Raw genomic sequence first — 9,201 nt, forward strand, 5'->3', positions numbered from 1 at the left:
TGTAGTGTCGCGACAGAAGCTGGGGGTTCCCTGTACGATGGGTTTCAGGATGCCCTCGATGTATCCAGAGAGGTTCTCACACAGGGTTCCGTTGCCTGATACGATAGGACGTCCGGGTGTGTTGGCTTTGTGTATCTTTGGGAGGCAGTAGAAGTCTCCCACGCGGGGAGAACGTGCGATGAGAGCGCGTAGGATGCTTTGAAGGTCTGGATCGAAGGTCTTGATCAGTTTGTTGAGCTGGTGTGTGTGTTCTTTGGTTGGATCTGCGGGTAACCGTCTGTAGTGTTCCTGGTTGTCCAGTTGTCGGTATGCTTCTTTGCAATAGTCCGTTCTGTTCTCTATGACAATGGCTTCTCCTTTGTCCGCTGGTTTGATGACGATGTTGCGGTTGGTCTTGAGAGCGTTGATGGCGTTGCGTTGTGCTCGGGTTACATTCTGGACTGTCTTCTGAGTGCGGCTGATGAATCTGTCATTGACGCATTTCCTGACAGCTTGAGCATACATGTCAAGCTGAGGGCAGCGACCCTCTGGAGGAGTCCAGTGAGACTCTTTCCTCTTCGGTTGCTGTACCGCGGATCGCTCTGTCTGCTGTTCCGGATCGTTGATTGTCTCATTGGGTTCGCTGCTGAAATCTTGGGGTTTGTAGAAGTATTCCCGGAGCCTCATTCTCCTGATGAATTCCTCTGTGTCCGGCGCGAGACTAGTGGGGTCCATTTTGGTCGTGGGGCAGAAATTGAGCCCTCGGCTGAGAACTTCGATTTCGTCTGGTTGAAGGGTGTGGTCGGACAAATTGACGACAGACTTCCCTGTGGTTGCAACCGTGGTACCAGGGGACGCTTGGTCGATGCTGGTGGTGATGCCGAGTTTCTCAAGCATCCTGCTCTGGGTTTGCATGCAGGAAGCGTAGTTCTGTTGCCTCGTCTGTTTGGCGGTGTCTCGTAGCTGGTCTGCTGTGGCCTGAGCACAGGTTGACAGTATGGACTCTATCTTGGTTTCGAGGTTGCGGCGTCTGTTGGAGAGCTGGTGTATGAGATGGTTGCGGTGTGTGCGAGAGGTACGAAGGCAGAGTCTCTCAGCGTAGTCTGTGTTGTATATCGACTTGAGTGGGTTCGTGATCTCTTGTCCTTTCGGGATCTTGTCTGCTTTCTTTCAGCTCTGTAGAAACTTGATGTCTGTGTCGATATGCGCGATCTTCTTGGAGATTCTCTCCACTTTTAGCCGGCAGTTTGTGGTGTCGATAGTGGCCACGATGTGGAGATGCCGGTGATGGACTGGGGTGGACAAATGTAAGGAGATGCACAACACCCGGTTATAGTCCAACAAAGAAAGTCAAGGCTAAACCTTTACCAATTACTCGTTAGGCCTCAGCTGGAGTACGTTGTTCAATTCTGGGCACCACCATTGAGGAAGGATGAAAATGCTTTGGAGACGGTGCAAAGGCAGTTTACCGGGAAGATACCAGGGATGAGGGACTTCAGTTATGTGGAGAGATCGGAGAAGCTGTGATTGTTCTCCTTAGAGCAGAGAAGGTTAAGTGGAGACCTAATAGAGGCATTCAATATCATGAGGGGTTTTGATAGAGCAAGGAGGACGAGCCTGTTTCCTCTGGCAAGCGGGTCGGTAACCAGAGGTCTTAGCTTGAAAATAGTTGTCAAAAGAACCAGAGGGGAATTGAGGAGAATTTCTTTCCACACAGAGGGTTCTTAAGAGATGGAACGCACAACCTGATAGGGTGGTGGAAGCAGATTGCACATGATCTTTCAAACGGGAATTGAACATTTATGTGAAGAGGACTAAATTGCAGAGCTATCGGGGTAAAGTGGGACTAAATTGGACTGAACTTTCGAAGAGCCGGCACAGGCACGACGTGCCGAATGGCCTCCTGCCGTGCTGTAAAATTCTATGATTCTATGGTTCCACAAACCTAAAACTTCTCTCATCTAGAAGATGTCACCAGGCGGTGGCTATATTTTACGTGTTTCTGTCCTTCTGAAGTGTGATCGAACCGTACCAGAAGTTTCCTACAATTAGTAAGGAAGGAAGGTATCTGTGTAAATATCAGATATACACGTGGATGGTACCGTGGGAACCAGATACACTGCTCATTCCAGTTACTTGTTTGGCAGGAAACAGCGATCATTCTCTTCATCTGTACTTGCCTGAAGGAAAATGAAACAAACTAAACTGCTCAGTTCTTTGTTATCGCTTCTTCTCCTGGTTTACGTCCACTCACCGAGAATGTGACGGAGAGATTGAGAGATTGCATTGGCTTTTTACTTTGTAATCTATTATCCTTTGTAATTCTTGTAAGAGACGGGTCCAACCCAACTGTCATGTGCCTGACATTCTCATTGCTACTAAGATGTGCTATAAATGAGTTTCTCCGAATTGCACATTGCGGACAAAAGCTGACCACCGAAACTTGCTCTCATACCAGCTTCGCATCGCATATTTGAGTGGGAGGTGGGTTGCTGTTTGAAAGTAAAGATGCTTGTAAAATCAGCCGTCCAGAGCAGTAACCGCGAAATGTATTCAGGACACTTTCTGTGAGAGGCCTGTCTGCAGAACGAAAGAGAACTTCCGCACTGTAATTCTGGAATCCTTTCCTTGTTGGCTTCTCAACCGATACAAATACCGACCAGTGATCTTTTGTTGCTTAAATTCACAAAGTGCTAAATACCACTATGGAAACAAAAATACACCGCTGGGAGTCGAACGCAGAATCGCCTGTTTATGAAACAAGCGCTTTGACCAGCTGAACCACGGTGCAAAATCACGTTGCGAAGCCAACACATCTTCGCACTGACACCTGTGAGCTGCCGAAGAGCAGAGAAGGTTAATTTGAGGAATGCGGGGCCATTTTGAAGTCATCGATTTCTTTTGTCGATTTCTCTGTGTTTTCCGATACTGTCTGTGTCTCTCGCTGTGTTTTTCTTTTTGAGTCCATCTGTGAGTTAATTTTGATTTATTGCCTGTGTTTGTGTTTGTGTTTATTTCTTACGTGAAATAAATGAGGAGATGAAACAGTGCTCCCTTTGACACTGGGGAACTAAGGAACCAAACTTAATCGCAAGATATTGTTTGTTTTGATACAGTAAATAAAATATGACACCTTGAATGATTTCGGTTCAGTTATGTGCAAAAAACCTGAAACTGTGACCCGAAGATATTTCGAACACGTCGCCTTGTAAGTTGTTGTCAGAAACTTTACGTTTGCACCTCAAGGTGTGTTTAATTTCGACAGGGAATGTTTCGCTAGTTTCGTATTATATAATTTGCGTTAAATTAATGAAATCTGAAATAATCGCAGCGACCATTACAACAGTCTAAACCATTCTAATATTAACGGTAACAGAAGATGTTGAGAACAGTATCGAATATTCTGCAGGATAATGAATATAAACAGAAGGAATAGTCGCCAATAATTCCAATAGGGAGTGGTTAGAATGTGGGACGCGCTACCACAAGGAATAGATGAAGAAAATAATATCGATGCATTGAAGAGGAAGCGAGATAAGCCCATGAGGGAGACAGGAATAGAAGGGTATCCTGATATGTTTAGATGAAGTAGGGAGGGAGGAGGCTCGTGTGGAGCATAAACGCCGGCAGACACCAGTTGGGCCGAATGGCCTGCTTCTGTGTTCTTGTTTCGATGAAACTCGATGAATATTTTTTGGTGTTCTGCTCCCACGTGACGCTGAGAGCCACAGTCTCTACTTCCTTCCCGCCCAGTGCAGAAACCTTGGGCGGGAGGTTAGGCCGTTGGACTCGACACTCACTGCGGTTATTCCCCGCTCAGGTTCTCGCCTTGATTGCAGAGCATTCTTTCAACAATCTAAGTTTCTGTTTTGAATTTGAATCCTCTCCCTGTGAAGAACAGGATTCAAAAAACGGCTAGAATTCGTTCGGCTGCGTTTGGTTAAAAAATCCTGTTTATATTTTGATGCAAAGCTTGTTGCAGTTAATTGGAAAAATGAATAATATTTCAGCGTAAATCGGATTTCGTGGCAGTTATTAATTAGAAATATTTCTATCTTCTTCAATGTTTTTTTTATGAATTGGAGATTTTTGATTAAAACTGTCCGCTTCATGCGGGACTTGGACACTGGGCTTCTCGTATTTCAATCAGTGCAAGTCCCTATGCTGGCGACTCATGCAACTTTATTAGAAGCATTAAATTGTTGGGATTGGAACCCACGCCTCCAGGGAAGATTGCGACATGAGCTCAGCACCTTACACCCTGGAGGCCATTCTGACACCTGGAGCTGTTACACTGAAGCCCAGAGAACTCTCAAGAAGGTGCCTCATCAACTGCTTCACACAAAATTCAATCTGCTGGACGTCCAGTTCTGCCAGACTGCATGTTCTTTCATACAGGTTTCCAACTGGACAAAACACTCTTCTGCCGTGCGAGCATTGGTGCTTCAGAGGTACTATTCTTGCTTGTAGTAATTCTATTCCTGTAACAGTAGATCCTGAAGTGTAGGGTGGAAAGTATCGTGTCTGAGTCGTCTAAGGCGCTGTTTTAAAGCTGCAGTTCAATCCCACATTTTTTAGATGGATCAAAATCATAGCCTGTGGCTGCAAAACCACAGCCTCGCTCCTGGAAATAAGTAATGCTGAAGCGCTGCTTTTCACCTCTCATCTGCTATTGGAACACGATAGGCCGGAGGAACCACATGGCAACACCAATAAGGAGATGTCGTTGGAACAAGACCAATTGTAGCTTCAACACCGTTCGAATTGTTCACAAGCAAAACGATTGTTTGTTCCAAGTGGGAATCGAACTCACAATCTCGGCAATCCCCGAACCTTTACTGATCTCCAAATACTGCTGGAAAGGATACAAACATGAGCCGCCCTTACCGATGAAAACGTGTCTTATCCCCTTGTTGAAACGAATCCTGGATTCGAGCTCCAGTCTCTCCGGGTACATGATATAGAATCGCAACGCTGCAAAAATTTGAAAGCGGCATGGACACGATGGGCCGATTGGTCCACCTTTGCGCAGCAACTGTGCATGATTCTCATTGCTGCACTTTTCGCTTCTTTTGCATTCTTCGCTGGACCACACTCCACCAAGATTTTCTGTGAATACGTCAAAACAAACATTACTCCTAATCCTGACAACAGTGGGATTTGAACCCAGGTCCCCGAAGAGACTGGAACCTAAATTCAGCGCCTTAGACCGCTCGGCCATGCAATACAAAAGAAGTGCAGCATTACTGAAACATGAGGCTAGTGATTGAAATCCGGCTTTCTTGCTCTTTATCATCTGGGTCCAGTGCTTTTGAAATGTGCAGGAAGGAAATTAAAGGGCTTTCTGAGCCCATCCTGCATTTAACACTTGATGAAAAAACTTGTCATCGAGCTCCACGTTGATAAATGTCGAAAATTGGGGACAGGAGAAGACTATTCAGCCCCTCGAACCTGCTGCGCCATTTAATTCGATCAGGGTTATCTGTGTATCAACTCTATTTACCCGACTGTGACACATATCCCTTGATACACTTTCGGGGAAAAATCCATCGATGTCAGTCTTCAAAATATGAATTGACCCAACATCTACAGCCTTTTGTTGAAAAGAGTTCCAGATTTCTGAGACACTTTCTGTGATAAAGTGCTTCCTGATTGATCAGCTGAATGGTTTTGCTCTCGGTTTCAGATTAAGCCGCCTCATTCTGGATTCTCGCAACAGAGAAAGCTGCCGAAACCCGAGATTGAACTATAAACCTGTAAATCTTCTGTGAAGGTATCAGGGAGTCGAATGGCTTCTTCGTGGTGATCCGGTTCTGGCAAGGGGATCTGAGATAGGGGAACGGATTGTCAGAGGGTGTCAGAGAATGTAAGGGGTCTCCGGGCTTATCAGTGTGTAAGGGGCACTCAGGGTATCAGAGAACGTAAAGGGCGCTGACAAGGTATCAAAGAGGATCATGGACTCTCTGAGGGTATCGGAGAAGTTGAGAGACAGAGCGTATCAGAGAAGGCAATGAGCTCAGGGAGAATTAAAGAGGATAAGGGGCGTTCAGGAGGTATCAGAGAGTCTCATGGATCCAGAGTTGTCATCTTCTAAACATTACCTTTCTTAATATTTAATAACAGCAAAAAATGAATCCGAATTGAACAGATAATCTGCTGTGTCCCACGTACAGGGAATGAAAAGATAGAATCGGGACGGGACTGGATGTTTGCCAGTGCTCACGGTTTTGTTTCACACAGCTCATTGTTGTTCCGTTAATATAACTGGATTTCATTAATTGAAGATAAGAGGTTGCACCTGGAACCCTTTGTGAGAAATAAAATGTAAATCACCCAGCGTGGGGCTCGAACCCACGACCCTGAAAATCAGAGTCTCATGCGCTAACGATTCGAGATAGCCGGGCCCAATGGCAGCATTCTGGCAGGAAGGGAGCAATTGGTTTTGCTTCATTGGGTCAATTTGTCTCACAGTCCGAGGAGAGTTCCTTCTGAAGACCCGATTTTTCAATCTGGAGTCTGTCTGTATTTTTTTACTTGTCATACAGCCCCGCGTTGAGCAATATGGGAACATCGGGACAGGAGAAGACCATTCAGCCCCTCGAACCTGCTGCGCTATTCAATTTGATCATGGGTGATCTGTACCTCAACTCCGCCCTGTGATACTGTGTTGGTTGCATTCACAAAGTACCAAATATCACGAAGGAAACAAAAAGGCACCGCTGGAAATCGACTCCAATATCTACCTATTTACTAGATAGTGTAGATAGTGTGCTTTGAAGAGCTAAACCACGGCGCCAAATCACAATACTAAAATACCACATCTCACTGATATCCGTCAGCTTCCTTTGAGCAGAGAAGGTGAGTTTGAGGAGTGTTGGGCCATTTTGTACTCATCCATTTCTTTTGTCTGTTTATCTGTGTTTCCCGATACTGTCTTTGTCTCTCGCTGTGTTTTTCTTTGTTTGTCCATCTGTGAGTTGATTCTGATTTAATGCATGTCCTTGTTTTTGTGTTTGTTTCTCACGTGAAATAAATGAGGAAATCAGACAATTCTCCCTTTGACACTGGGGAACTAAGCAGCCAAACTTATTGGCAAGATATTGTTTATTTTTAAGCATTATAAAGCTGCCATCTTGAATGATTTAGTTTCAGTTCTGTTCAAAAAGAAACTGTGACCACAACGTGTTTCAAACACATCGTTTTATAAGTTGTTGCCAGACACGTTCCGATTGCACCTCAAGGTGTGTCTCGGCAGGAAATGATTCGCTAGTTTAGTATTATTCAATTTGCATGAAATTAATGAATCGGAAATAATCGTTGCGACCATTACAATAGTATAAACCCTCCAACATTAACGGTAATTGAAGATGCTGAGAACAGTCTCGAATATTCTGCAGGATAATGAATATAAACAGAAGGAATAGTCGCTGATAGACTGGTTAGAATGTGGAACGCGCTACCACAAGGAATAGTTGAGGCAAATAGTCGAGATACATTGAAGAGGAAGCCAGATAAGCCCATGAGGGAGAAAGTAACAGAAGGGTATCCTGATAGGATGAGATAAAGTAGGGAGGGTGGATGCTCGGGCGGAGCTTAAACGCCGGCACAGGCCAGTTGGGCCGAATGGCCTGTTTCCGTGCTGTAGTTTCGATGTAATTCGATGAATATTATTTGGTGGTCTGCTCCCACGTGACACAGATCAGCCTCAGCCTCTACTTCCTTCCCACCGACTGCAGAAACCTTGGGCGGGAGGTTACACCGTTGGACTCGACACTCACTGCGGTTTTCCCCGCTCAGGTTCCCGTCTTGTTTGCAGCGCATTCTCTCAACAATCTGAGTGTCTCCCGTGAATTTGAATCCTCTCCCTGTGAAGAACAGGAGACAAAAAACGGCTAGAATTCATTTTACTTCGTTTTGTAAAAATCTCTCATTTATATTTTGATGCAACGCTTGTTGCTGTTTGTTGGAATCATGAATAATATTTCAGCGTAAATCAGATGTTGTGGCAGTTATTAATTACAAATATTTCTGTTTTCTTCAACGTTTATATGAATTGGAGAATTTGACTGAAGATGCCCGCTTTATCCGGAACTTGGACCATTGACTTATCGCATTTCAATCAGTGCAAGTCCCTGAACAAGCGACTCAAGCAACTTTATTAGAATCATTAAATTATTCGGATTGGAGCCCACGCCTCCAGGGAAGATTGCGACCTGAACTCAGCACCTTACACCGGTTCGGCCATTCTGACCCCTGGAGCTGTTACAAGAAAGTCCAGAGAACTCTCAAGAAGGAGCTTCATCATCTGCTTCGCACAAAATTCAATCTGCTGGACGCCTAGCTCTGCCAGACTGCATGTTCTTTCATATAGGTTTCCAATTGGACAAAACACTCTTCTGACGTGCGAACATTGGTGCTTCAGAGGTACTATTCTTGCTTGTAGTGATTCTATTCCTGTAACAGTAGATGCTGAAGTGCAGGATGGAAAGTATCGTGTCTGAGTGGTCTAAGGCGCTGGTTTAAAGCTCGCGATAAATCCCACATTTTGAAGATGGATCAAAATCAAAGCCGATGGCTCCAAAACCGCAGCCTCCCTCCAGTGAACAAGTAATGCTGAAGCGCTGCTTTCAACCTCTCATCTGGTATTGGAACACGACAGGCCGGAGGAACCACTTGGCAACACCAATTAGGAGATGCCGTTTGAAGAACACCAATTGTTCCTTCAACTCCGTTCGAATTGTTCACAAGCAAAACGATTGTTTGTACCAAGTGGGAATCGAACTCACAATCTCGGCATTCCCCGAGCCTTTTTTGGTATCCGAATACCGCCTATTTACCTGTCCCACTCAGCTGGAAAACATACGGACATGAGCCGCACTTCCCAATGAAAACGTGTCTTGTCCCCTTGTTGAAACGAATCCTGGATTAAGCCTAAAGTCTCTCTGGGTATATGGTATGGCATCGCACCGCTGCAAAAAATTGATAGCGGCACGGACACAATGGGCCGAATGGTCCACCTTTGTGCAGGAACTCTCCATGATCCTCATTGCTGTACTTTTCGCTTCTTTTGCATTCTCCGCTGGACGACACTGCACCATGATTTTCTGTGAATTCGTCAAAATAAACATTGCTACTAACCCTGACAGCAGTGGGATTCGAACCCACGTCCCCGCAGAGACTGCAGCCTAAATCCAGCGCCTTAGACCGCTCGGCCATGCTGTC

The 9,201-nt window shown here is 45.2% G+C and overlaps 1 non-coding gene across 1 annotated transcript; it reads right to left on the bottom strand.

Moving 5' to 3' along the window:
- Positions 1-9,119: 9,119 nt before the first annotated feature.
- On the bottom strand, positions 9,120-9,201 carry trnal-uag (transfer RNA leucine (anticodon UAG)). Its single transcript has one exon. It is a non-coding gene; the product is annotated as a tRNA-Leu (tRNA).

Source organism: Heptranchias perlo, chromosome 20 (genome assembly GCF_035084215.1).
Source record: "Heptranchias perlo isolate sHepPer1 chromosome 20, sHepPer1.hap1, whole genome shotgun sequence".
NCBI lineage: Eukaryota > Metazoa > Chordata > Chondrichthyes > Hexanchiformes > Hexanchidae > Heptranchias > Heptranchias perlo.